The sequence below is a fragment of the Mobula hypostoma genome, chromosome 6 (assembly GCF_963921235.1).
Source record: "Mobula hypostoma chromosome 6, sMobHyp1.1, whole genome shotgun sequence".
Classification (NCBI taxonomy): Eukaryota; Metazoa; Chordata; class Chondrichthyes; order Myliobatiformes; family Myliobatidae; genus Mobula; species Mobula hypostoma.
In genome coordinates, this window is record NC_086102.1 from 33,037,746 (window position 1) to 33,065,243 (window position 27,498).

The window sequence follows — 27,498 nt, forward strand, 5'->3', positions numbered from 1 at the left end:
AGGGATTTAGAATATATGTCTAGTGCACATTCTAGAGCAGAGGGTGGCGGTAATGCACCATTAAGCTGGATGCCAACCGCCGTAAAACAAGATACAGACAGACAGACGCAGTTAGTTTTCCAGTTAGAACATCAATGAGATACTCTGCTCCGCTGTGTATTTGCATTATGACGCAGTTTTGATTTTAAACGGGGTTTTATCTTCTATTGTAAGGTACAGAAGTACTGGGCCAGCAGTTTGACCAATCGCTGCCAGGTTTGTTAATGTATCTTTTCAGTAACATTGGAGAGTGAAGACGGGACCTGGAAGGAAACGCTCGAAGGGTTTGGAAAGGATCGACCCTTGTTCAATTCGTTCAAGAAAGAGTTATCTGTATGAGATAGCCTCTGCTAAAAGTGGTAGAAAAGGCTGTGCAGGATCTATTCTACGGAGGAGGAAGGTCAGTGCCTTGAAAACCGTTTTACTTCCGTATTCGTGAATCCTGTGGACAAGGCAGGATCCGGCTGGGAGTGGCAGTGACGTCGTGTCTTCGAGGAATTCGTTACTTCATGAAAGTCTCTCCTAATTGACTATATAAATCTCTTGGACTTTAAAATTTACCATTCACGAAACTGTGTTTGAATTTATCGCTTTAAGAACTGGTTTCGCATTTATCGCTTTAAGAACTAGTACTGAGTAGCGGTTTACTGAATGGCCGCATAGCTGTTTACTTCCAGTTAGGGTTTTCATTTTTTTTTTCATTGTTTATCAGGGTTTAATAAATGCTTGTTTGTTTATAAATCCTGACTGGATATATTCATTGTTGCCGATCACGTGACATCACAAATAACTCAAGAATTCTGAATATATCTACCAAGTCAAGGAGACATAGCTAGAAGATGAGGAGGCATCTATTTAAAACTGAGATGTACAGGAATTTCTTTTTGCCAAGGGTGGTGAATCTGTAGAACTCTGCCCCAGGTGGTTGGAGGGAGAAGATCACTGGAAGTATTTGAAATGGAGATACATAAATTTAAAGAAAGGACAAGAAGTTGAGGGTATGCTTGAGTTCTTATGTCATACTCTCCACAGAAGTTGCCTGATTGTTGAGTACTTCCCAACTGTTTATATTTAAGCTTTCAAGGTTTTTTTTTGACTTTTCGATTACTATGTGGGAAACCATGTTCTGAACGGTGAATGCAATATATCTGAGCAATGCAGGTGAATGGCAGTTTCATCTGGAGAGAGTAGTGGTTCCTTAACATAACTGAAAAAGGGCTGAGGAGGAAAAAGTATCTTTTTATACCCTCCCACCTTCTTACTCTGACTTCTCATCTTTTCCTGTCCTGTGAAAGGTCTTGACCCGAAATGTTGACTGTTTACCCTTTTCCATAGATGCTGCCTGGCCTGCTGAGTTCCTCCAGCATTTTGTGTGTGTTGCATTGTATGCAAAGTGATTCGAGAAACTAAGGAGTAATTGCAGAGACAGAAAAGTGAGCTAGAAATTCCAAAGAGAACCATCTCTGAAAGAGGAGAGGAGATGAAAAGCATCTGGTAGGGGTACGAGGTTGGACTGCCAAAAACTATGGTGGATAATTTGTTTAATATGGAGGATGGTAGAATGGAAGAAGAGGACAAAGAGGACATTCTTGTTCTGGATGAGAGTAGAACTGTTGGGTAAATAGAAAGAATGGATGTGATCAACATTCTTTTCAATGGTGAAGGAGGAGCACATTTGAGAAAAAAGTACAGGTGTGTAAGATATCTTCAGAAGAACAGAAAACAAAACATGGTATGGAGGCTTTACAGGAAGTAGAATAGAGTGGAATATAGTCAAGATGGCTGTGGGAGTCTGTGGCTTGCAATGGATAATGATCCATAATTGCAGCTTGGTCCAAGTTTGGATACAAACAACAAAACATTTAATCGGTTGTGAGATAAACTGGGAAATAGTGATACAATTGGGCAATATTTGGATCGGAAATAGGCCAGTGTCCAACTTTAGGTCAGATATGGTCTAGTTTAGTCTCAGACAGTGCGGAAGACAGACTGCATTTTATGATGGGTGCCGTAGAAGATACCTTCAGCTTAGACAATAATTTGTTAATGGAAATTCCTACTCATTCAATTCTGGATGCATTGTTGGGCAAAATCATAGCACAATTAATCAAGATAAAATCACTTCACAGATAAGGAAAAAAGCCAGTTGTGCTCATCTTTGTTTATCCACTGAGAAGAAGTTTAAATTTAAAACCTCCTCAGCGGAATCCAATTCAGCTTTAAGTGATTCTGCGAATTTACTTCCTTCCACTACTGTTGCCTTTTAAATATTGATCACTTTGTGTAACTTTAAAAAACAGCTGAGTCCTGACGAAGGGTCTCGGCCCGAAACGTCGACTGTACCTCTTCCTAGAGATGCTGCCTGGCCTGCTGCGTTCACCAGCAACTTTGATGTGTGTTGCTTAAAAAAGGCTCCAATTTGTCTTTTACTAGCCTTGGCTGTATTTCCTGGCCCACTTGATAACTTATTTGGTTTTCTTATGAAATAAGCCTTTTAGTGACATACTTTAAGCCACTAGTAACTCCAAAAGACGAGACTCCCATTCACCTCACTTTTAAACAGTTAACTCCTTATCGTTTAACATAGTGACTGGCTACTTGTAATCTAGTGCACTGTAATGTATTAAGAAGGAAGAATGTGTTTTGACTTTATGCTCATTAAAAGACAAATCAAGATCGATTTGACACAATTTGGATCCTGTAATAGAATAATCAATTTATTATTCATCTAATTATGCTCTTATAATAATATAAAGTTTGGTTTTAATTTTTTTTTAGTTACAAGTTTATTTCTCTGCACTAATAAACATTGGCAATCAGTATTCCACTTTTAAAATTAATAAATAAACATCTCTATAGTGCTGAATATCACAAAATAGAAACAGAAATGTGTGCTTACATCTCATTTCTTCATTGGCAACATTGTATGCCTTGTAATATAGTTGGGTTTAGTTAAAAGTGGCAACCTCAGACAGTGCCACAACCAAATGTGGATTCACTCACTAATTGCTGTATGCTCAATGCATTTGACATGCAATCTTTGCAATTTTCCTTTGCTATATTTAGGGCTGTCGGATCCTAAAGAGAAAAGGAACATTTTGTTGCTGGTTGCTATGTGAAACAAAGTGTTTCAGGTGCCAAGAATTACTGTTTGATTCTGTTTGCCTCAGAACTGTTGCCTGGAAGCTGGGCATGATATGAAGTGGAAACAAGATTAAAATAACAGAGATATATATTTGTCATGTCAGAAGCCATAACTGGAGTTTTTCCAGAGTAATGGGTTGCTAAACTTGGGAGTTCCTTTTCATTTATAAATAGTTTGATTCTAGGAGAAGTAGTTCACTGTACTCTGATGATGAAAGCTTCAGAAACTAGATAAGTTGCACAGAAGCAGCTATATGGATTTACATGAAATTCACATTCAGACTGAACCAGCTTTCTCAGCAAACCGAAATACATCTCTTGCACTTCTTTTAAAAGTAATTCGATAGTTTCAACCAGTCCTTTCTCCTCTGTTATAAATTAATCTAATGAATCACAGGACACTTTGCTTGGCAACAATAGTGCCCTTAGTTAGGTGGCTGAGCGGTCTTTGCAGTGGCTACTAATGACTGCTTTGATCATGTACCTCTCTGTATATTTCCATTGCACTAGCTTCTGTCTCAACAAGTTCCACCTTTAACAGCTTATCCTCAATCATTTCAACGTTACCTGCTTTCATCTTCATTGACTTGCATTTGACAAGGTTCCACACGGTAGGCTTATTCAGAAAGTTAGAAGGCATGGGATCCAGGGAAGTTTGGCCAGGTGGATTCAGAACTGGCTTGCCTGCAGAAGGCAGAGGGTCGTGGTGGAGGGAGTACATTCAGATTGGAGGATTGTGACTAGTGGTGTCCAACAAGGATCTGTTCTGGGACCTCTACTTTTCGTGATTTTTATTGACAACCTGGATGTGGGGGTAGAAGGGTGGGTTAGCAAGTTTGCAGATGACACAAAGATGGGAGGTGTTGTAGATAGTGTAGACAATTGTCAAAGATTTCAGGGAGACATTGATAGGATGCAGAAGTGGGAGATGGAGTTCAACCCGGAGAAGTGTGAGGTGGTACACTTTGGAACGACAATCTCCAAGGCAGAGTACAAAGTAAATGGCAGGATACTTGGTAGTGTGGAGGAGCAGAGGGATCTCGGGGTACATGTCCACAGATCCCTGAAAGTTGCCTCACAGGTGGATAGGGTAGTTAAGAAAGCTTATGGGGTGTTAGCTTTCATAAGTCGAGGGATAGAGTTTAAGAGTCGCGATGTAATAATGCAGCTCTATAAAACTCTGGTTAGGCCACACTTGGAGTACTGTGTCCAGTTCTGGTCGCCTCACTGTAGGAAGGATGTGGAAGCATTGGAAAGGGTACAGAGGAGATGTACCAGGATGCTACCTGGTTTAGAAAGTATGCATTATGATCAGAGATTAAGGGAGCTAGGGCTTTACTCTTTGGAGAGGAGGAGGATGAGAGGAGACATGATAGAGGTGTACAAGATAATAAGAGGAATAGATAGAGTGGATAGCCAGCGCCTCTTCCCCAGGGCACCACTGCTCAATACAAGAGGACATGGCTTTAAGGTAAGGGGTGGGAATTTCAAGGGGGATATTAGAGGAAGGTTTTTTACTCAGAGAGTGGTTGGTGCGTGGAATGCACTGCCTGAGTCAGTGGTGGAGGCAGATACACTAGTGAAGTTTAAGAGACTACTAGACAGGTATATGGAGGAATCTAAGGTGAGGGCTTATATGGGAGGCAGGGTTTGAGGGTCGGCACAACATTGTGGGCCGAAGGGCCTGTACTGTGCTGTACTATTCTATGTTCTATGTTCTATGTTCATAAGCCTAAGTTTCAGAGGAAGTGAAGGTCTGTGACCATTGGTTCAATCAGGTCACCTCAGCCAAATTGGTTGAAGAACAGGATGGGGAATCATTTGGGCAAGCCAATAAGTCATCTGATCAGTAGGGGCCTGTAATCAGTGAGCGGTGGGAATGGTTGCCCAGATTAATTGAACCCTCATGGGGCTTCACCAGATTAATTTAAGTCTGGGGCAAGGATGAGCTAATAGGAGACCAGCTGATTTGGGTCCCATATCAAGGTAAATAAATGTTGCTGTGGTGTGGAGATTAGAGACTCCATTGTGGCCTCAGAATGGCAGGGAAATCATAGGGCCTACAAGGGATTTGGGAGGTGGTTGCTGAAGGATCTAAGGTATGGAAGAGATAGTGGTTGTATTACTAGACTCTGATTGTCCTGGAAATGATCACACTGGAAAAGACCACAATGACTGCTTTTTGGATAAGTCGAATTTTACATTACAATCACTGGACTAGTACTAGCAGCCGTGGTACTTCAATTCAGTTAATAATCTGGAATTAAAACAAAAAAAAAGTCTCTTTGTAACAATGATCATAAAAACATCTGAGTATTATAAAAACCCAAATTATTCAATAATGTCCTTAAGGGAAATAAATATCTGTCACCTTCACTTGGCCTTGCCTTTTATGTTTCTCCGCAGCAATATACAAAGGGGATGATGGCAGAGCTGAAATGGTTGAAGTTTCTGGGAATAGTTCACTAGGCATAGGATAGGTATGTTCCACAGAAGTTCTCAAGTGGCAGGGCTTGACAACCGTGTCTGACAAGAGAAGTTAAGGACTGCATAAAGCCAAGGAAAGGACATAGAAGATAGCAAAAATGAGTGGGAAGTTGGATGATTGAAAAGCTTTTAAAATCCAACAAAAGGCAACTAAAAAAACTGTATGAAGGTTGAATTTTTTGAGGATGTGACTAAACACAGTGATGAAGGTAGAGCAGTAGATGTAGTGTATATGGATTTCAGCAAGGCATTTGACAAGGTATCCCATGCAAGGCTTATTGAGAAAGTAAGGAGGCATGGGATCCAAGGGGACATTGCTTTGTGGATCCAAAACTGGCTTGCCCACAGAAGGCAAAGAGTGGTTGTAGACGGGTCATATTCTGCATGGAGGTCAGTCACCAGTGGAGTGCCTCAGGGATCTGTTCTGAGACTCCTACTCTTTGTGACTTTTATAAATGACCTGGATGAGGAAGTGGAGGGATGGGTTAGTAAATTTGCTGATGACACAGGGGTTGGAGGTGTTGTAGATAGTGTGGAGGGCTGTCAGAGGTTACAGCGGGACATTGATAGGATGCAAAACTGGGCCTGAAACGTCGACTGTACCTCTTCCTAGAGATGCTGCCTGGCCTGCTGCGTTCACCAGCAACTTTGATGTGTGTTGCCTGTATTATGCTGTTGGTTTTCTGTGTTTCTAAGGGAAAAGATGAAATATCAGGGCAAACTAGCCAATAATATAAATCAGGATACTGAAAGTTTTTTTAGTTATATGAAGAGTAAAAGGGAGGTGAGAGTTGATTCTGGACCACTGGAAAATGATGTTGGTGAAATAGTAACAAGGGACAAAGAAATGGCAGATGAACTTAATAAGTAATTTGCATCGGTCTTCACCATGGAAGACACTAGCAGTATGCCAGAGATCCATGAGTGTCAGGGAGCAGGAATGAGTGCCATTGATATTATAAAGGAAAAAGTGTGAGGCAAACTCAAAGGTCTTAAGGTGGATAAGTCACCTGGACCAGATGGACTACATCCCAGGATTCTGAGAGAGGTTACTGAAGAGATAGCGGTTTCTTTGTTCATGATCTTTCAAGAATCACTTGATTCTGGCATGGTCCCAGAGGACTGGAAAATGGCAAGTGTCACTCCACTCTTTAAGAAGGGAGGAAGGCAAAAGAAAGGAAATTATAGGCCAGTTAGTCTAGCCTCAATGGTTGGGAGAGTGTTGGAGCCTATTATTAAGGATGAGGTTTCGGGATACTTGAAGACTAATGATAAAATAAGTCAAAGTCAGCATGGTTTCTGTTAAGGGAAATCTTGCTTGACAAATCTGTTAGAGTTCTTCAACAATGCAACCAGCAGGGTGAACAAAGGAGAGGCAGTGGATGTCATATACCTGGATTTTCAGAAGACATTTGATAAGGTGCCGCACATGAGGCTGCTTAACAAGATAAAAATCCTATGGCGTTACAGGAATGCTACTGGTATGGATAGAGTAATGGCTGAGAGGCAGGAGGCAGCAAGTGGGAGTAACAGGGGCCTTTTCTGGTTGGCTGACAGTGACCAGTGGTGTTCCTCAGGGGTCAGTATTGGGACCGCTACTTTTCACATTGTTTGTCAATGTTTAGATAATGGAATTAGTGGCTTTGTGGCAAAGTTTGTGGATGATCTGAAGGTAGATGGAGGGGTAGGTAGTGCTGAGGAACCAATGTAATTGCAGCAGGACTTCGACAAAAATGTGGCAGGTGGAATACAGTGTTGGGAAATGTATGACAACGCATTTTGGTAAAAGGAACAATAGTGCAGACTGTTATCTAAATGGGGGGAAAATTCAAACATCAGAGGTGCAGAAGGACTTAGGAGTCCTTGTGCAAGACTCCCAGAAGGTTAATTTACAGATTGAATGCGTATTAAAGCGGGCAAATGCAATGTTGGCATTTATTTCAAGGTGAATAGAATATAAAAGCAGGGAGAATATGCTGAGGCACTAGTCAGGATGCACTCAGGCCCCATATCTCAGAAAGGATGTGTTGTCATTGGAGAGAGGCCAAAGGAGGTTCATGAGGATGATTCCAGGAATGGGGGGGTTAACATATGAGAAGCGTTTGGTAGCTTTGGGTCTACGCTCAGTGGAATTTAGAAGAATGTGGTGGTGGTGGGGGTGCTTATTTAAACCTATCAAATGTTGAAAGGACTAGATAAGGTGGCTATAGAGAGGATGTTTCCTGTGGTGGGGGTATCCAGAACTAGAAGGCACAGCCTCAAAATTGAGGGACAACCTTTTAGAGCAGAAGTAAGGAGGAATTTTTTTAGCCAGGGAGTAGTGAATCTGTGGAATGCTCTGCTACAGACTGCGGTGGAGGGCAAGTGTGTGGGTATATTTAAGGCGAAAGCTGATAGTTTCCTGATTGGTCAAAGGAGATGGCGAGAAGGCAGGTGTCCGGGGTTGAGTGGGATCCAGGATCAGCCATAATGGAATGGCACAGCAGACTCGATGGGTCAATGGACTAATTCCGCTCCTATGTCTTGTGATCTTATGGGGTGTAATATGTTTTTTTCATAACATAATCTCTGAAATTACTTAGCAAGCCACTGTGCACAGGGGCAATGAGCATTGACTTTGTCAGTGATATTTACTGTACATGCCAAAAAATGAATTTTAAAAAATGATGATATCCTTTGTGCATCTGATGTGGAAACCCTGTCAGAACTTCAGGCAAACCTACAGCTGGAAGATGCTGGTTAAATTTCCAGACCAAATTGAAATGGTCAAGTAAAGTTTGTTATCAAACTTTTGTCCAAGGAATGTTGTTTCTTAATTACATATAGCTGGAAAAAATAGATTGAGTTTCTGGATGCTTGTCTCCTCCAGAAATCCTGATTCTTCCCACATGGGGGTTGAGAGCGGGATCTGTGCGAGAGTGGGAATCTTTGAAAAGAGCAAGTCTCGTGTGTGAGTTTCACTTATGTCAAGGAAAAGAAATTAGATTTAAGCGAACAGCCATTGTGGGAGTGGCTGTAGTGTGAGTGGACAGGGCTATAGTCACTCAAGAGGTGGAGGCTAAAGTAAGTTTCTAGTAAGCTTCTCTTTCTTACTTAAATAGTAGAGCAGCGAAAGAAGAATGCAGGATCATGTGGGAGGAAAGGGTTAGATTTTAATTCTCAAATGCAATAGAACGTAGCGCTGTGCAGCATTGTACAGACTCTTTGGTTACAATGTTCTGCTCACCTATATTCATCTACTCCACATTCAATATAACCCTTCCCTCCTTCACAGACTTCTCATTGTACAGACTCTTTGGTTACAATGTTGTGCTCACCTATATAAGTCTACTCCACATTCAATATAACCCTTCCCTCCTTCACAGCTTATAACCTTCCATTTTTCTTACATCCTTGTACCTAAGAGTCTTTTAAGTGTCCCATTTGTGTCAACCACAAACCCTAGCAGTGCATTGCAGACCCTCAGCACTCTCAGTGTAAAAAAAACTACCTCTGGTATCCCCTCTAGTTTTCCTCCACTCACTTTGAATGGCTACCTCTGGTTTTGGCCATTGCTGCCCTGCAAGAAAGGTGCTAGTTATCCTCTTAGGATGGTACAAAATAAAACTACAGAAGACATGCTTATTGATCTTTCCTTCATTGTCAAGTTTAAATATATCTTGTAATATAGATTGGACATAATATAGTTGTGCAAGACAATGAATAACAAACAGGATTTGACCGTAAACTTCAGGAAGGGTAAGACGAGGGAATGCACACCAGTCCTTGTAGAGAGATCAGAAGAGGAGAGAGTGAGCAATTTCAAGTTCCTGGGTGTCAAAATCTCTGAGGACCAACCCTGGACCCAGCATATCGATGCAGCTACAAAGAAGACAAGACACCAGCTATGTTTCATGAGGAGTTTGAGGAGATTTGGTATGTCACCAAAAACACTCGCAAATTTCTACAGCTGTACCGGGGGAGAGCATTTTTACTGGCTGCATCATCGTCTGGAATGGGGAGGCTAATGCATAGGTTCGAAGTAAGCTGCAGAGAGCTGTAAAAATTAGCCAGCTCTATCATGGGCACTGGCCTCTATAATATCCAGGTCATCTTCAAGGAGTGGTGCCTTAGAAAGGAGGTGTCCATCATTAAGAATTTCCACCATCCAGGACATGCGCTCTTCTCATTGCTACCTTCAGGAAGGAGGTATAGAAGCCTGAAGGCACACACTCAATGATTCAGGAACAACAACTTCTCCTCTGCTATCACATTTCTAAATGGACATTGAACCCATGAACACTACCTCACTACGTTTTATTTCCTGTTTTTTGCAGTACTTATTTAATTTAACTCTTTAATGGATATACTGTATATACTTATTGTGATTCACAGTTTTCTTATCTCTCTATTATCATGTATTGCACTGTACCGCTGCTGCAAAGTTAACAAATTTCATGACATATGCCAATGATATTAAACCTGATTCTGATCTTATCTTACTTAATATTTATTTCTAGCGTAGTAATGGCACTTTGTGGATTCCTCTATGTTACCAAATCCTGAATCTGGAAATACCCTCCATTTGTTATTTTTAACATTCACTTCAAAATTTGTCACCTGGACACATTATGACCGTGGGAAGATAAATTTTCCCAGGGTGCTCGAGTCTAACAATCATTCTTTTTATTTTCAGCTTGGAAGTTAACTACATAATTGACTATTAACTCCTATTTTGAAAATCTGTCTTTGATTGAAAACCTTTTGTGTGGGGACTGGATTTAGAAGACTTTGCGTATAACATTAAATATACAAAGTCAAACTTGATTTCTGTATAAACCAAAAAGAAAATTCTGGAGACAAACTTTAACTTTGTTGGATAAATTCACAGAGATCTTTGGCATCTTATTTAATTCGGGGTGCCACTGCTTGTGCATAAACTGAACAGCAACAGGAATCAGGCTTGTTCCTTGAAATTAAAGAATACGGGATTAGTAGAGGAAAGTGTTTCTGAGGTAAAAGATCAGTGATAATTTTATGCCTATGAAGCAGATACAGAGCGCTGAATAGATTTCTCCTATTTCCATTTCTTATATTCTTATGATCATTTAATTTTTTACTCATTTAATATTCTGTTTTCCAAAGGCAAAACAAAGCAGTTCATTTTTTGTGCAGCATGCAGAGGTTTGGTTTTAGTAAAAGGTTCCAACAGTTGTCAGGAACGATAAGTGTCCTAGGTTAGAAAGTAGTTTTTACACAACCAGGTCCTGTGTTCAATGACAGGCTAAACTTAAAAGTGGAAACTACTTGAGATGATGGGGGTGAGGGGAGAAGGGAAGAAGAGACCATCTGCCATGATATGTTTCTTGTCAGATGATCAATTCTTTAATGTGACATTACGAAAAGGTCATCTTGCCCCTCTCACTATTCCTGGCTTTGCAACACCTGTCACATGGTGCTGCAGGCTAATTTCATCACCAGTAGAACAAATGACACCTGGCTCTTAAACATCAGATCAATAAAATCTATGTTCTTGTATTTTGCTTTTGGACAGAGAGCTAGCCCTTTATCACTGCAGAGCAGGTGTTAAATACATCACAGCATTAGATCTGAAATCTGAGCCAAGCACTCCACTGCTAATGTCGTACAGAGGACATCTGAGCACACGGAGGTTAATTCAGGGCGGACTTTATACATGTCACAGCACTTGTTCAGTCTAAGACATGCTATTTGGTACATGAGCGTTTGACTTAGATCTGAAGTTTTTAATTTGTAACTATTGTCTAAGTGATTTTAAACAAACAGTAAACTTAGATGAAGTTAACTTAGTACTGATTTCACTGCTTGAACAACAAATACTTAATTTTCTGCTATTCTCCTTTCTTTAGTCTCAACTGGAAGAGCTTGTGTCACCCAAGAACACATTATAATAAACCGTTTCACAACTTTAAATCCTTGCCAAATCCCCGCCTTTCTTTCCTTACTGTTACTTCTCATATTCAGTACTACAATGCAATTATACCTGCGCTGAACAGTTTGTAATCCCATTGGTTATTCTTGGCCTTTGGATTTGTCTATGCCAGGATTTTGTTAAAATATTTTAGATCCCTGGTGTGATCTATCTGTAAAATGCTAAGGACTTACTATGATTTTTCTGTGAATTACATGAATATTTTTCTTGACCTCCAATTGTGAATTCTATTAAAGGTTCACAGAAGGTTAAATAAAGTTTTGCAGTTTCGGAGTTGGAAAAGCATCATAAAATCCCATTTGGATAGCACGCATAATGTTTGACATCCCTCAGGTCTCCAAAATGTTAGATATCTCATTTCTTCTTACTCCACAGCTCTCTTCTGGGGAATACCAAACATGGGAAAGAAAAATCAAATTGGAATGATCTCTGCTTCAGCTACTAGAACAGCAAACAAATCTCTTGTAGGGGAATTCCATCCTGTATCTAATCCTGTTACCCAAGACTTTGAAAATACCTGTGAGGCTGGTAGTTAAGATAATTAAGGTGCCATGTGTGGGTGAGTGGGAGGGAAAAAAGGGGCTTGATTTGCAGTTATTATTTTAGTGCTTGTTGTGTTCTGTGTTGTTCTGCCGAGCATAATAAGCATACTATATTGGTGCCAGAATGCATGGTGACACTTGCAGCCTGTCCCCAGTACATCTCTAACCCGAGCCAATATAACTGAGCGTTACATACACAAATGTCACATTTCACTGTATGTTACAATGTGCATGTGATAAATGAATCTGAATCAGAATAATTTTAACACAATACCCAACAATAATGTTTGGTCTTAGCTGGAAATGGTAGCAATGCCATTAAATGAAGTACTGTACTTTTGATTCTAACTCAAACAGGAGAAAAATCTGCAGATGCTAGAAGTCCAAGGAACACACACAAAATGCTGGAGGAACTCAGCAGGCCAGGCAGCATCTATGGAAAAGAGTAGCGTCAACGTTTTAGGCTGAGACCCTTCAGTAGGACTGCTGAGGGGTCTTGGGCTGAAAAGTTGACTGTACTCCCGCAGTTCATGTGTGTTCCGTTGACTCTAAATATTGTTCTGAAATAACTTGCACCACCTCAAGTATCAGAGTGAGAAAAATGTAGCCGGTTCCACTGCTTATGTTATCTGCATTTCTACACACTTTCAAGACAGGTGATTTCTCAATTTTACAGGTCATATAAAATTTTGACTATACCTCTTGAATGAAACCTTATGCAACAGTACATAATTGATATTATAGACAGATATATATGCATAAGGACAGAGAGAAGGAGATAAAGCTCAAAGGTACAGGCTTGGAAACAGACAATGCACAATGCAGAAGAGCTAGAAAGGGATTAAAATAATTAGAGGACAAGCTACCCTTGCAGGACAAATGTAGCTACAAGTTGGATTTGGAGAGAGGGTTATTGCATTCTATGATATAATACCAAGCTGAAAAGCAGAGAGGGGCCAGAACTAATTCTTGGCTGTGCTCAATTATGTGATCTCAAACACTGGGAATGTTCCAGTATCCCAAGGTTAAAGGTGGCGAAGGGGGAAATCAACCAATGTTCCTGTTATCAAACTATGCTATGTTCAACATCCTTGTTTAATTTGTGTATGACAGTTTGCAAATGTTGGCTGAAAACAGAAACAAGTTAGGCGCAAGAAACTGGTTATAACACCGAATTCGAATAATAAGAATTGTAGTTTTTGGACAAGGCATTGGAAGGCACAACATTCTATTCTATCTTCTAGGGAAAAAAAATTGGAAAATATAAAGGTTAACTGGAACTTTTAATTTCAATTTATTTATCATGTTTCTTAACATATTGGATATGAATTTGAATGTTGAACAGTAAACTGCCACTCTAGCATTTTAGAAAATATTAATTAAATAATATGCATTCACTTTTAAGAAGTATTTTAACAGAAAATGAGCTTTCACAATGGTTTTCTCTGGGACATTGAGCAATTCCGGGCTTATTCTGAGGAATATGCAGGCATGGAGTGATCATAGTTCTCAATTGTTGAGGGAGGAGACAGATAGTTAGCGTCAAATCTCAGGACTGTGGGAATCATGGGTCTTGGGAGGGATGGTATTTGGGTTCTGTATGATTAGTTGGTTAATTATGAGGCTCCATGATGGTGGTTTAGTCTGAGGCGGTCATAGGTATTAGGTGAGATTTGAGTCTTGGTTAGAGAAATTGCAATTCACTTTTGAGGATAGGGTTAATATGAATCAAACTGATGTGTATGAGGGTTTGTGATATAAATGAGTCCAATGTTAGGATATCATTTGGATTTTAGTGGTGGGGATGGACGTGGTAATGATCATAGTTGTGGTTAAAAGGATCAGGTCTCAACTCTGAACATTGATTGTCCCTTTCTCTCCATAGATACTGCCTGACCTGCAGAATTATGTAGTATGTAGTCTACAGTTAAGTTGTTGTCATATGCACAAGTACATGTATGCATAGAGGCAATGAAAAACTCACTTCTAGCGGCATCTCAGGCACATGGCACATAACATCTTCACGAGAAAAACATAAATTAACTGGAAGTTACATACATTTCTTAGAAGAAAGAATAAATTTGGAACAAAAAGAAAACGAAGTCCATTGTAATGCAAAGTGGTCAGAGTAGTCATAATGTTACTAAACTGTATTTTAGCATTTTGATTGATGGGGCAGCTGTAGCTGTAGTTCTTAGTGGAGGAAGTGAATGACTTCCAGTCTCAGAGACTGGAATATTTGGGAATATGTGAACAATGGGAGGTTATTTGAGGAGCAGGAGGAGGAGGGGTGGCAAATGAGACTGATCTTTGATTGGGACCAGAATTTGGATACTAAGCTTGAAGATAGGCGAGAGTAGACATCAGACTGCTGGAAAATGATGCTGGAGAGGTAGTAATGGGGGACAAGGAAATGGCAGCCAAACTGAATGTGTATTTTGCATCAGTCTTCACTGCGGAAGACACCAGCAGTGTGCCAGAAGTTTGGGAGTGTCAGGGTGTAGAAATGAGTGAAGTTGCCATTACCAGGGAGGAGATTCTTGTGAAAGTGATAGGTCTCAAGGTAAATAAATCACCTGGATGAGATGGTTTAAACCCCAGGGTTCTGAAAGAGGTGGCTGTTTCAGAAGGAGGCACTAGTGATGATATTTCAAGAATCACTAGATTCTGGCATGGTTCTAGGGGACTGGAAAATTGCAAATATCACTCTACTCTTCAGGAAGGGAGAGAGGCAGTAGGAAGGAAATTATAGGCCGGTTAGTCTGACCTCAGTGGTTGGAAAGGTGTTGGAGACATTTATTAAGGATGAGGTTTTGGGATACTTGGAGGCATATGTTTAAATCGGTCAAAGTCAACATAGTTTCCTTAAGGGGAAGTCTTGCCTGACAAATCTGTTGGAATTCTTTGATGAATTGGGTATATTTAAGGCAGAATTGATAGATTCTTGATTAGTCAGGGCATGAAGTGTTATAGAGAGAAGGCAGGAAATTGGGGCTGAGAGGAAAATGGATCAACAATAATGAAATGTGGAGCATTCTCGATAAGCCAAATGACCTAATTCTGCTCCTATATCTTGGTCTTATGGTCTCATGGCATGGGATCAGTAGTAATATAAAGTGGTTCAGATTAGAATCAGGATCAGATTTAATATTACCAGCATATATTGTGAAATTTGTTAACTACAGCAGCAGTAGAATGAAATACATAATAAGTAAATATAGAGGGAAAGCTGAGTTACAGTAAGAATATATATGTCTATTAAACAGCTAAGTTAAAATGAGTAGTGCAAAATAACAGAAATAAAGAAGTAGTGAGTTAGTGTTCATGGGTTCAATGTCGTTTAGAAATCGGGTGGCAGAGGGGGAGAAGTTGCTCCTGAATCGCTGAGGTTTATGAATAAGCTAATTTTTAAAAAATTTCTAACATAACCTTTATGTAGTTTATTTAGGGATAGCTAAGATTTGAAAATAGGCTAGTACATAGTCGGCGATGAATGAATGGCACCTCAGTCTATTGTATAGGTGAGATCTATGGCGTTTATTTCGATAACCGAGGAAGCTGTTTGCAAAGATCTTGCAAAAGCACTACAAAGGCCTTTAAGATCACGTTGAAGATTTTGGGAAAACATGGTTTAATGTCCTAGGCACAAACCACGATTACCCAGTTGGATGGAGTAGTGGGATAAACTTAATATATGGAACAAGTATCTCTTCACTGACTGAACAGGAGAGGTGTATAAAGATAAAGAACAACCTTAAATGGCATTTGCACAATTCATCTGCACTATAAGTGGAGGTGAACTACTAGTTGCTTATTGATCCAAAGAGAGATTGTGATTGTAAATCCCAAACTATAAAACACATGGATTCACCCTCCCATTAAACACCATTTCAAGAAGCACCTTCTTTCTCCCCTGGCGTTGCAGTAGTCATTGAGTGAACTGACAGATGGACATCCAAATGTAAAATCTTTCACATCAAGAAGAAGCCTTGTATACAGTTGTAGGATTTGATAATGGAGTCATCAGAAATGTTTTAGAATCTCTCTATTGTAGTCTGCATAAAGAGGGAGATCTTCAGTACAGAATGAGAGCAGTGGAGTCCAGCGTTATAACCTGGCTTTCTGGACAGGTTGTCAGGAAGGCCATAAGGAAAGATGGATCGGGTCAAAAAACATTAGTCATAATATATATCATTTTTAAGCTATCTATAAAAATGGAGAAGGTGCAATCTAAAGTAAACTTAATTGAAGGAAACAGTTGTCACTCGAGTGAGAGTGGATGTGACCCAGGTAAATAAAAAGTAGAAGTTGACAGGCAAAATGGAACAATGAGCTGCCTACAAGAAGAGATGGTTCTGGTGCATTTGAGGTACATTGCAATGAATACACAGGGCTCTGCGTGAGCACTGCATACGCAGGGCACTTATTATTATTAAAAATCCCACCCATCCATCCAGCGTCCTCTACCATCAGGCAGAAGACTACAACGCACAAAAGCCAGAATGTTCAGGATGAGAAACAGTTTCTTCCCCCAGGCCATTAGGCTTCTGAACTCCCAGCCGCATCGTATTTGAAATGTCACTGGTTAATCTGTTCTGTACTTTACAATATTTAGCTTTAATACACTTCTGTTATTTATTTATTCTTACCTTCATAAGTTATTGTGTGTTATGTATGTTATGTGTTTTACACCATGGTTCAAAACAACATTATCTCCTTTCTATATACATTATATATGTTCTATACACATACAGTATGTGGTTAAATGACAGTAAACTTCACTTGACATGGAATGATCAAGATAGGCCAAATACATCCAAAAATCCAGAGATACAGAGGTAGATAAAGCTGAAAAGGCAGTGTGGATGAGCCTCAGGTTATAAATAATTGGGAACCAGGCTGACTACAAAAGAATAAGAGGGTAATTGAAAATGTACAAAGATGTACACGAGGTTGTATGAAAGTGTATGAAATGTGAACTTTTAAATATTGAAATTGAACCAGTATCCATCACTTCCTCTGGCAGTTCATTCCACACTCACACCACAATCTGAGTGAAAAATTCGCCTCCAGGTTCCCCCCTAGATATTTCTCCTTTCACCCTTAACCTCTCACCTTTAGTTCTAGTTTCACCCTACCTCAGTAGAAAAAGCCTGCTTGTCTTTTCCCATCTATATCCCTCATAATTTTGTATACCTCTATCAAATCCAAATGGCTCTTCCTCATTTTCTCATGCTTCAGGAATAAAGTCATAACCTATTCATAACTCACTCTCTATAACTCAAGTTCTCTGGCGACATCCTTGTAAATTTTCTCTGTACTCTTTCAATCTTATTGACATCTTTTCTGCAGGTAGGTAACTAGAACTGCACACAATATTCCAAATTTCATCTCATTAACATCTTATACAACATAAATAGGACAGCGAGCTATTTCCGGTACTGTTTAATGTTTTCCTGTGCTGCACACTTCACATGCATTTAGAATAATATTTTATTAGTTTATTCGTGGTGATGTTTTGTTTTATGTGTTGTTTGTGATATATGTATTGTGGGTGAATCGTGGTCTGGAGAAACATTGTTTCCTTTGGTTGTAGCAGATGAACATAAATTTAAACTTGAACTTAAACATTACATCACAACTCCTGTACTTTCTTGAGATAATTTTGAGATAATAGTGAGTCAGTGGAAGAAATGGCTTATAGTGGATTGATTTAAATTGATGAAGATTAATTTACTGACAAATTGGAGGCCTGGCATAATAATCAGTTCTATCTTCAGATTCCACTGTAATTGTTCATAGTTCAAATTTTATTAATTAATTAAATTTGAAAGTATTAAGAGCTGGTATATGTAAATTGTTGTAAAAAATCAAAAATTCAGAGAGAGAAATCTGTCTTCCTTACTGAGTCAAACCAGAAATAGACTAACCTTAATAAGACCAATCTTAACTTTGAATTGTCCTTACAAGGCATTCAGAATTTAAGAAGGCTGTTATCTAAAGCTAGCTGCAGACTTTCTCATGTCAGATTTGCACACACTATATGAATAACTAAAAACAGATAGAAAATTAAACTCAGTTTTCAACTGTTGCCTTGAAGTATAAAGCTTTGAAAGATGGTGTTTGAATTACTGTTAGTATTTTAAATATGTTTTTTTCAAAATAAAGTAAAATGATAACAAATGTAAGGAAGGAATAATAGTGTAGTTAAAAACAGTGCCTCGGTTACAGATAGGGGCAGAGAAATGACAGCTGAAGCTTTATCCAGCAAGTGTACGTTATCACAGTTTGGGAAGTATACAGTAAGTGGTAAGGTGATAATAGCATTGATAATAGCATTGGGATCCAAGTCCATAGCTCCCTGAGAGTGGCCACACAAGTAGGTAGGGTGGTAAAGGAGGCATGTGGCATGCTTGCCTTCATTGGTCGGGGCAATGACATAAGAGTAAGGACACCCCACCCTGGTTCTCTGCCTGCTCTGGATCTTTTCCTCTTGAAGTGCTGACAAGACATCAACCGTCTCAACTTCTCCTGGAACCTTCTCCTCTACTCTCTCCGCACCAATCCCAACCTTACCATCAAACCAGCAGACAAAGGGGGTGCTGTTGTAGTGTGGCGTACTGACTGCTTCCTTGCTGAGCCCAGACGGCAACTCTCAGACACCTCCTCAAACCTACCCCTCGAAGAGGACCCTGCTCCAAACCATTAGAAAACTGTCTCCGACACCATCACAGACCTCATCAACTCTGGAGAACTCCCATCCACTGCCACCGTTCATAATTCCCTTACACCGCCCAGCTCACTTCTGCCTCCTACCCAAGATCCATAAACCGGATTGTCCATTTAGGCCTATTACCTCTGCCTGCTCCTGTTCTCATACTTTGATTCCATTCCATCTCCCTTGGTTCAGTCCTTACCCTCAATCTCCTCAGGAACTTTCAATTCCCTGGCCCTGACCGCCTCATTTTCACCATGGATATACAGTCCCTATAGACTTCTGTCCCCCATCAAGAGGCTTCAAAGCTCTCCGCTTCTTTTTAGACAAAAGAACCAACCAATTCCCCTCCACCACCACCCTCCTCCATCTGGCAGAACTGGTCCTCAACAATTTTTCCTTTGACTCCTTCCAAATTTCTCCAAACTCAAAGAGCAGCCACTGAACTCGCATGGGCCCCAGCTATGCCTGCCTTTTCATTGATATGTGGAACAGTCCATGTTCCAAGCCTTCCCCAGTAATGCTCTCCAACTCTTCCTCCGCCTCATTGATGACTGAATTGGTGCTGCTTCATGCACTTTCATCAACTTCATTTTCATCAACTTTGCATCTAACTTCCACCCTGCCCTTAAATTCACTTGGTCCACCTGTTGACACCTCCTATCCCTTTCTCAATCTCTCTGTCTCTATCTCTGGAGACAAACTGTCAGCCAACATCTTTTATAAATCTACTGATTCCCACTGTTATCTTGACTATACCTCTTCCCAACCTATCTCCAGTAAAAATGCTATACCCTTTTCTCAGTTCCTTCGCCTCTGCTGTATCTGTTCCCAGGACGTGTCTTTCCATTTCAGGACATCAGAAGTGTCCTCCTTCCACAAAGAATGGGGTTTCCTTTCCTCCACTATTTATGCTGCCTTCACCTGCATCTCGTCTATTTCCCGAACATCCTCACTCACCCCATCTTCCAGCTGCTTTAATAGTGATAGAGTTCCGCTTGTCCTTACCTATCACCCCATTTGTCTCTCCATCCATCGGTTCATCCTCCACAACATCCACCATCTCAAAAGGGATCCTACCACTAAACATATCTTTATCTCTCTTCCCATTTAACGCCCCCTCCCCACCTTCTGCAGGGATCACTCCCTTTGCAATTTCCTTGTCCGTCCATCCCTCCCCACTAATCTCACTCTCGGTACTTATCCCTGCAAATGGCCTAAGTGTTACACCTGGCCATACACCTCTTCTGTCATCTCCATTCAAGGCCCAGTTACTAATCTGCTGGTGTTGTTTATTGTGTCCGGTGCTCCCAATGTGGCCTCCTCTACATTGGTGATGCCCTTTATAAATTTGGGGGCTACTTTGTTGAGCACCTCTGCTCCCTCTGCCAAAAGTGGAACTTCCTGGTGGCCAAACAGTTTATTACCAATTCCCATTTCCGTTCTGACATGTTGGTTCATGTCCGCCTCTTGTGCCAAGATGAGGCCACCCTCAGGGTAGAGGAGCAACACCTTATATTCCATCTGAGTAGCCTCCACCTGATGGGATGAATATCAATTTCTCCTTCCGATTTAGAAAAAGAATCCCCCTCCTCTTCCTCTTACAGGGATCTTTTTTTCATTCATAGTTTTATGGGTCTCGGGAGCTGGCGATCAGGAATAGTGGTGGAAACAGATAGAATAGTAGTGCTTAAGAAGCTGTTAGCTAAACGTGTGAATATGTAGATTGATGGTGTCCTGGTAGGGCACTGAAAACCTGTGCCATCCAACAGGCTGGAGTGTTCAAGGACATTTTCAATCTCCCACTACTGCAGTAGGAACTACAGTTGGGTGAGTTGCCTCAGTGACTATCACACATTTGCACTCAGATCTACTGTGATAAAATGGTGTAAGAGGTTGATCATGGCTAGAATTAACTCCTGCCTAAGCAATCACCTGGAACCTACTGGAAATGCTATCTATACATTTACCAATGGCACAACTGTTAATGGCAGAATCTCAGATGGTGACGAGGAGGAGTACAGGAGAGAGATAGATTGGCTGGCACAACAACAACCTTGCACTCAACGTCAGTAAGACCAAGGAATTGGACTTCAGGAAGGGGAAGTCGAGGGAATGCAGACCAGTCCTTATCGTGAGGTCAGCAGTGGAAAGGGTGATCAGATTCACAATCATGGGTGTCAGCATTTCTGAAGATATCATCTTGGGCCCAATATTTTGATGCAGTTATGAAGAGGGCATGCCAAAGGCTATATTTCTTAAGGAGCTTGAGGAAACTTGGTATACCACCAAAGACTCCAGCAAATTTCTCCACGTGTATCATGGAGAGCATTCTAACTATATAGACTGTATTACCGTCTTGACATGAGGTGCCAGTGCACAGGATCAGAAAAGGCCGCAGGGAGTTGTAAACTCACCCAGTACCATCATGAATGGTATTCCCAGCATCAAGGACATCGTCAAAACATGATGCATCAAAAAGGCAGCATCCATTATTAAGGACCTCCACCACCCAGGACATATCCTCTTCACATTACTATCTTTGAGGGTGGGGGGGGCGGGTTAGTACAGGGGCCTGAAGGTATACACATAATGTTTTAGGAACAGCTCTTTCTCCTCTGCTATCAGATTTCTGAACGTACAATGAACCCATGGCAACAAGTTTCACAAACATATACTGACGACTTTAAACCTGATTCTGGTTCTGAACACTTTGTCACTATTTTTGCAATCACAAGCTGAGCTCCTCCAGCATTTTGCATGTGCTTACTATTTCTGCTCTCTCCGTGCACTACTTATGTAATTTTTTTACATATATTCCGTGTCGTAATTTATAGTATATTTTATTTATTGTACTGTACTGGGGCCTGTAAAACAACAAATTTCACAACATATGCCGGAGATAATAAACCTGATTCTGATTGGATATGGATCCTGTACAGGCAGAAGATTTAGTTTAATTGGATATTGTGTTTCGTGCAGAGATAGTGTGCTGAAGGGCCAGTTCTGTTCCTGATGTGTACTCTTCTGTATTTTTACCCAGGTAAATACTGCTATGCTGCATTATCTCACCTATTATTTCTGTTGCTATCTGACTTAAATTTTACATAAGTTAAAGAGGAAATTGTAAATCATAAATTAATGTCAGACTTTGAATTATGTTGCACATACCACCCAATTTTGTGGCCATTACATCTTTAATACCTACGATTTCATGAGACCAGCCTGCATTAGTTTTTCTCCCAATTTACTAATAAAGCAGAATTGATTTTGGCTGTGCAGATAATTGTGGCCCAGCTGGCCAGCCTTGCAGCTGAAAGAGGAAGTATGAGAGCAGTGGAAGTCTTAAAGGAGAGAAAAAACATGGAACAAAATGTAGTACATTTAGATACCGTGGTTCAGCTTGCAAGGCCATGAGGAGTTGGCAACTGCTCAGAAACGTATCATATCCCTTCAGCAAATGCCCAGTGCATTTATCATCATGCTGTGTTACTGCCCGATATATTTGACGTGCACGAGGTGATTGATTTATTTAGGACAAAACCACATCACAACACTTACATTCATGGAAGTGATTGGCCCCAAAGGAAGCATGCTTATACAGGTTCATGACATGTGAAAGCTCAATCGTGTATGTTAATCCACAACTATTACAGAAGTAGACGTTATTTAGTTTATAATATATTTAGCTAAGGCTTAAGTGCACATTTGATATCCTTAATTATGCGATGGAAAACATCTTTTCAGATCTTTCAACCCATTTTATTATTATATAAAGTACAGGTCCTGGTAGCATAAAACATAACATTTCAAGTAAATAACTGTTTTGTTGTGAAATAAATTAGCATTCTTGTGATAAAATGAAACATAATATATTGCAGGTATTGCATTTCCCAGTTTTTTTGATTTCTTTCCTTTCAGTGTTTCCTTGTTTTATTTCAGTGTTGCTCTGGAAAAATATGTTCAATTTATTTTGGTGATGTAGAGCTGCAATTAATCATCTCATTACCACTGGGAGTCTGGGAATGTAAATGTTTGAATATTAAGTAATATTTCTGAAGGATAAAGGACTGTTCTCGGTCACCGGGATAGAATGGATTAGAGCACTCAGCAGAAAGACTCTTCATTTTGCTGCATATTCAGAGTTCTTGCTTTTCAAAGCAATTACAAAAGAGAATTGTTGACTATAGTTGGACAAACAAACATATACATTTGGAGGAGGAGTAGGCTACTCAGCCCCTTAAGCCTGCTCCAGCATTTAATAAGATCATACTTAATCTAACTGTTACCTCGACTTCTCATTCCTATTTAACCGTAATAATTTTTCACGCCCATGTTTATCGAGCACCCATCTACCTTTGCCTTCAAGTAGTCCCAGACTTTGCTTTCACCATCCTTTGAGGAAGAGAGTTCCTAAAGAATGCTCTGAGAGCAACCCTTTATTTTTAAACAGTGACCAACAAGATTCTCCTCCAAGAAAACACATCCTCTCCACGTCGACTGTGTTAAGTACCCTCTTACTCTTCCAAATCTCAGCTATTTCAAGCCTAATCAGTCCAGTCTTTCCTCAGAGGGCAACCTATGAATCCTACAAAAGGTAGTGGATTCGGCCCAGAGCATCACTGTTAAACCCCTCCCAACTATTGAGCACATCTACATGAAACGCTATAGTGGGAAAGTAGCATCCATCGTCAGAGATCACCACCACCAGACTCAGAAACAGTTACTACCCCTCAACTATCCGGCTCTTGACCAAAAGGGGATAACTACACTCACTTGCCCATCCATTGAGATATCCCACAACCAATAATCTCAGTTTGACGACTCTTTACCTCACTATTTCATGTTCTCGTTACTTATTGCTGTTCAGTTACATTTGCATTTGCACAGTTTGTTGTCTTCTGTACTCTGGTTGATCTTTCATTGATCCTGTTATAGTTACTATTCTATAGATTTGCTGAGTATGCCCACAGGAAAATGAATCTCGGGTGACATATGGTGAAATATATGTACTTTGATAGTAAAATTATTTTGAACTTTATTACTTGAATAAATCTTTTCTGCACTGCTTCCATCATTCCTAATTACTTGCAGTGGTGTATACTCTTGATCGTCCTCTTAGTCTCAAAGCGCTGCAGTCTCTCACCATTTTAGCTCACTTACTTCTTTGGTTTTATTTTTAAGCCAAAATATTTCCCACATTATATATAACTTGCCAAATTACTGCCCACTCACCTAACTTATAATATCCTTTTGTTGGACACATATGCTCAATTCACGACTTAATTTCCTTCCTAGCTTTGTGTCACTAACAAATTTTCTGTGCCATCAATTGTAAAATGTTGAAATTCCAGTACTGATCCCTGTGACATGTCTTGTCATCCAGTAAAAGATATATTCATAGTTATTTTTTGTTTCTACTTAGCCAGCAAATCAGTTCTTGCTAGTATGTCCAAATAACCTTTGATATCACACCTTGTCACATGCCTATTATGAATCTAGGTACAGCCCCTCTACTAGTTCACCTTTATCCACGGCATGTGCTACTGCAATAAATTGATCAAAGCTCATTTCTGTTTCACCATTGGTTAGCACATAACCTGTGTCTCAGCAAATTAATATTGACCAGGCTAATGCTGTACCAACAGAGCAAATTGATTGCCCAATTTCCTTCATTTTAACTAACATAATTTTCTGATCCTGTCCTCAACCCAGGAATATCATTGTTAACATGAATTTTAATATTGATAAAGTAACTTAGAATGAGGTCTATCTGTTGACAATATTAAAAAAAGTATCAATAAGCTGAAAGATTGGGAGATGTTATCCATTTACCCTCATGAAGCAAGTTCCCACTTGCTTCAAAAAGGCAACAATTATACCAGTGCCAAAGAAGAATAATGTGGGCTGCCTTAATGACTATTTTGAGAGGTTGGTTATGACTAGACTGAACTCCTGCCTCAGCAAGGACCTGGACCCATTGCAATTCGCCTATCACCACAATAGGTCAATGACAGATGCAATCTCAATGGCTCTCTAAACAGCTTTAGACCACCTGGACAACACAAACACCTATGTCAGGATGTTGTTCATCGACTATAGCTCAGCATTTAATACCATCATTCCCACAATCCTGATTGAGAAGTTGCAGAACCTGGGCCTCTGTACCTCCCTCTGCAATTGGATCCTTGACTTCCTAACCGGAGGACCACAGTCTGTGCTGATGAGTGATAACATATCCTCCTTGCTGATGATCAACACTGGCACACCTCAGGGGTGTGTGCTTAGCCCACTACTCTACTCTCTGTATACACATGACTTCATGGCTAGGCATAGCTCAGATACCATCTACAAATATGCTGACGATACAACCATTGTTGGTAGAATCTCAGGTGGTGATGAGAGGGCATACAGGAGTGAGATATGCCAACTAGTGGAATGGTGCCACAGCAACAACCTGGCACTCAACGTCAGTAAGATGAAAGAATTGATTGTGGGCTTCAGGAAGGGTAAGATGAAGGAACACATACCGATCCTCATAGAGAGATCAGAAGTGGAGAGAGTGAGCAGCTTCAAGTTCCTGGGTGTCAAGATCTCTGAGGATCTAACCTGGTCCCAACATATCAATGTAGTCATAAAGAAGGCAAGACAGCGGCTATACTTTATTAGGAGTTTGAAGAGATTTGGCATGTCAACACATACCCTCAAAAACTTATATAGTTGTACTGTGTAGAGCATTCTGACAGGCTGAGTCACTGTCTGGTATGAAGGGGCTACTGCACAGGACCGAAAGAAGCTGCAGAAGGTTGTAAATCTAGTCAGCTCCATCTTGGGCAATGGCCTACAAAGTACGCAGGACGTCTTTAGGGAGTGGTTTCTCAGAAAGGCAGTGTCCATTATTAAGGACCTCCAGCACCCAGGCCATGCCCTTTTCTCACTGTTACCATCAGGTAGGAGCTACAGAAGCCTGAAGGCACACACTCAGCAATTCAGGAACAGCTTCTTCCCCTCTGCCATCTGATTCCAAAACGGACATTGAAGCTTTGGATACTACCTCACTTTTTTTTAATACTCTGTATACAGTATTTCTGTTTTTGCACATTTTTTAAAAAATCTATTCAATATATGTAATTGATTTATACGTTTATTATTTATTACTATTATTTTTATTTTCCTCTCTCTGCTAGATTATGTATTGCATTGAACTGCTGCTGCAAAGTTAACAAATTTCACGTCACATGCCAGTGATAATAAACCTGATTCTGATTCTAATTCTAATTGTCATGCATACTTCCTTTGACACAAGACATACCTTTATAAATAGCTGGAAGCTTTGTTACATGTTGTACACAAATTCTAAAACCCTGCTAAACTTCACCTGAATATTGATTTCAGAAACATTGTGCCACCCGATAAATGCCGAGCATTGCAAAAAAGTGAAATACAGTAATTGGATAATCAAATATCTGCCTTTATTGGTCACTTTTTCAGAATCCAGTACCATGTACTGTATCTTCTATTCATCCTGCAACTTTGTGTTAAGTAAATGTCTAGGTAGACAGAAAAATGCTATGTCCAACTTGATTGTCATCACTTTTCTCATAGAGCTTTATCAGTTTGGAAATTTTACATGTTACTAGTCTTTATCATTAAATATTTGAATATAGTAATCATGACTTGATGTCTCCTGAATGTTTTTTCGTAAAAAAATAATATAGGAGTGATGGAAAGTCATCAAAAGCAACAGGTAGACAATGGAGAATGAGCATTTCACTCGGTAAATTAAAATTAAGTAACTTTTTAAAATGGTTGCAGAAAGTATTCATAACACAATTTCAGTCACTATAGGTATAATTTCTAAGTCACATTTTTCAGTGAGTTTCATATTAGTTTAAAATATTTTCATACTCATTACTAGGCAGAAATCCCACCTGCACTATGTTCAACTTCCATAGTAAAATACTTGAGGCAAGAGAAATTATGGGCCATCTCACCTATCAATTCACTTCAATTCCTTATCATATCTTTCTTAAAATACACTGAACCCAGATCTTATCAGTGAGAAATATTAATCTATCTTGTGGGAATGTCCTTAGAGGCAAGAAATGCTACATTCATCTCCCAACACAATAGTTCAGTTGACATATACAAGAATGCTTTCAGAAAAATAGCCTTTATTTCAATGTTGACCTTTTGTTCAATAAGATATATATATATGTAAGATGTAATGCTGTTGTTTTGAAATTACGAAAGATTAACGTTGGTATTTTTGTTCTTTGAAATCTTGTTTTTATGCTTAATCATGCTAAGAATATAAATAATAGATGTTTATGCTAATGCATTAACATTTTGTAAGTAAAAAGACTATGAAAGAAATAATACTCACCACAATGTAATGGGTTTCCTATTGGACTGCAGGTTGAAATTTCTTCTCCTCACCTGGACCTACGTCGCAAATTTGACGCAAAATCCACAGTCCTTTTGTAGTAAGTCCATCGTATCAAAAATATCCAGTCTTCAGAAAAGAAAATTGTGAGTATCGGACATTTATACCAGCTTCCTTTTCTTAATCCAGTTTTCATTGAAGACTTCGCTGCAAGTTGAATAGTCTGAACATAGGT

General features: G+C 39.8%; 2 protein-coding genes across 6 annotated transcripts in view; one reads left to right on the forward strand and one right to left on the reverse strand.

Moving 5' to 3' along the window:
• filip1l (filamin A interacting protein 1-like) overlaps positions 1-27,402 on the reverse strand; it is a 215,418-nt gene extending 188,016 nt beyond the window's left edge. Inside the window, exon 1 of one of the 2 annotated variants that reach the window (XM_063050513.1) lies at positions 27,264-27,402. The gene's annotated coding sequence lies outside the window, so the exon portion shown is untranslated. The remainder of the gene's footprint in view (positions 1-27,263) is intronic. The other variant, XM_063050515.1, reaches the window with a different exon arrangement.
• The window catches only part of cmss1 (cms1 ribosomal small subunit homolog), a 129,695-nt gene that overhangs the window by 38,698 nt on the left and 63,499 nt on the right, over positions 1-27,498 (forward strand). For 2 of the 4 annotated variants that reach the window (XM_063050521.1, XM_063050522.1), the window contains exon 2: positions 27,296-27,409. The gene's annotated coding sequence lies outside the window, so the exon portion shown is untranslated. Of the gene's footprint in view, positions 1-27,292; positions 27,410-27,498 lie in introns of those variants that run through there. The other 2 variants (XM_063050520.1, XM_063050524.1) reach the window with 1 other exon arrangement.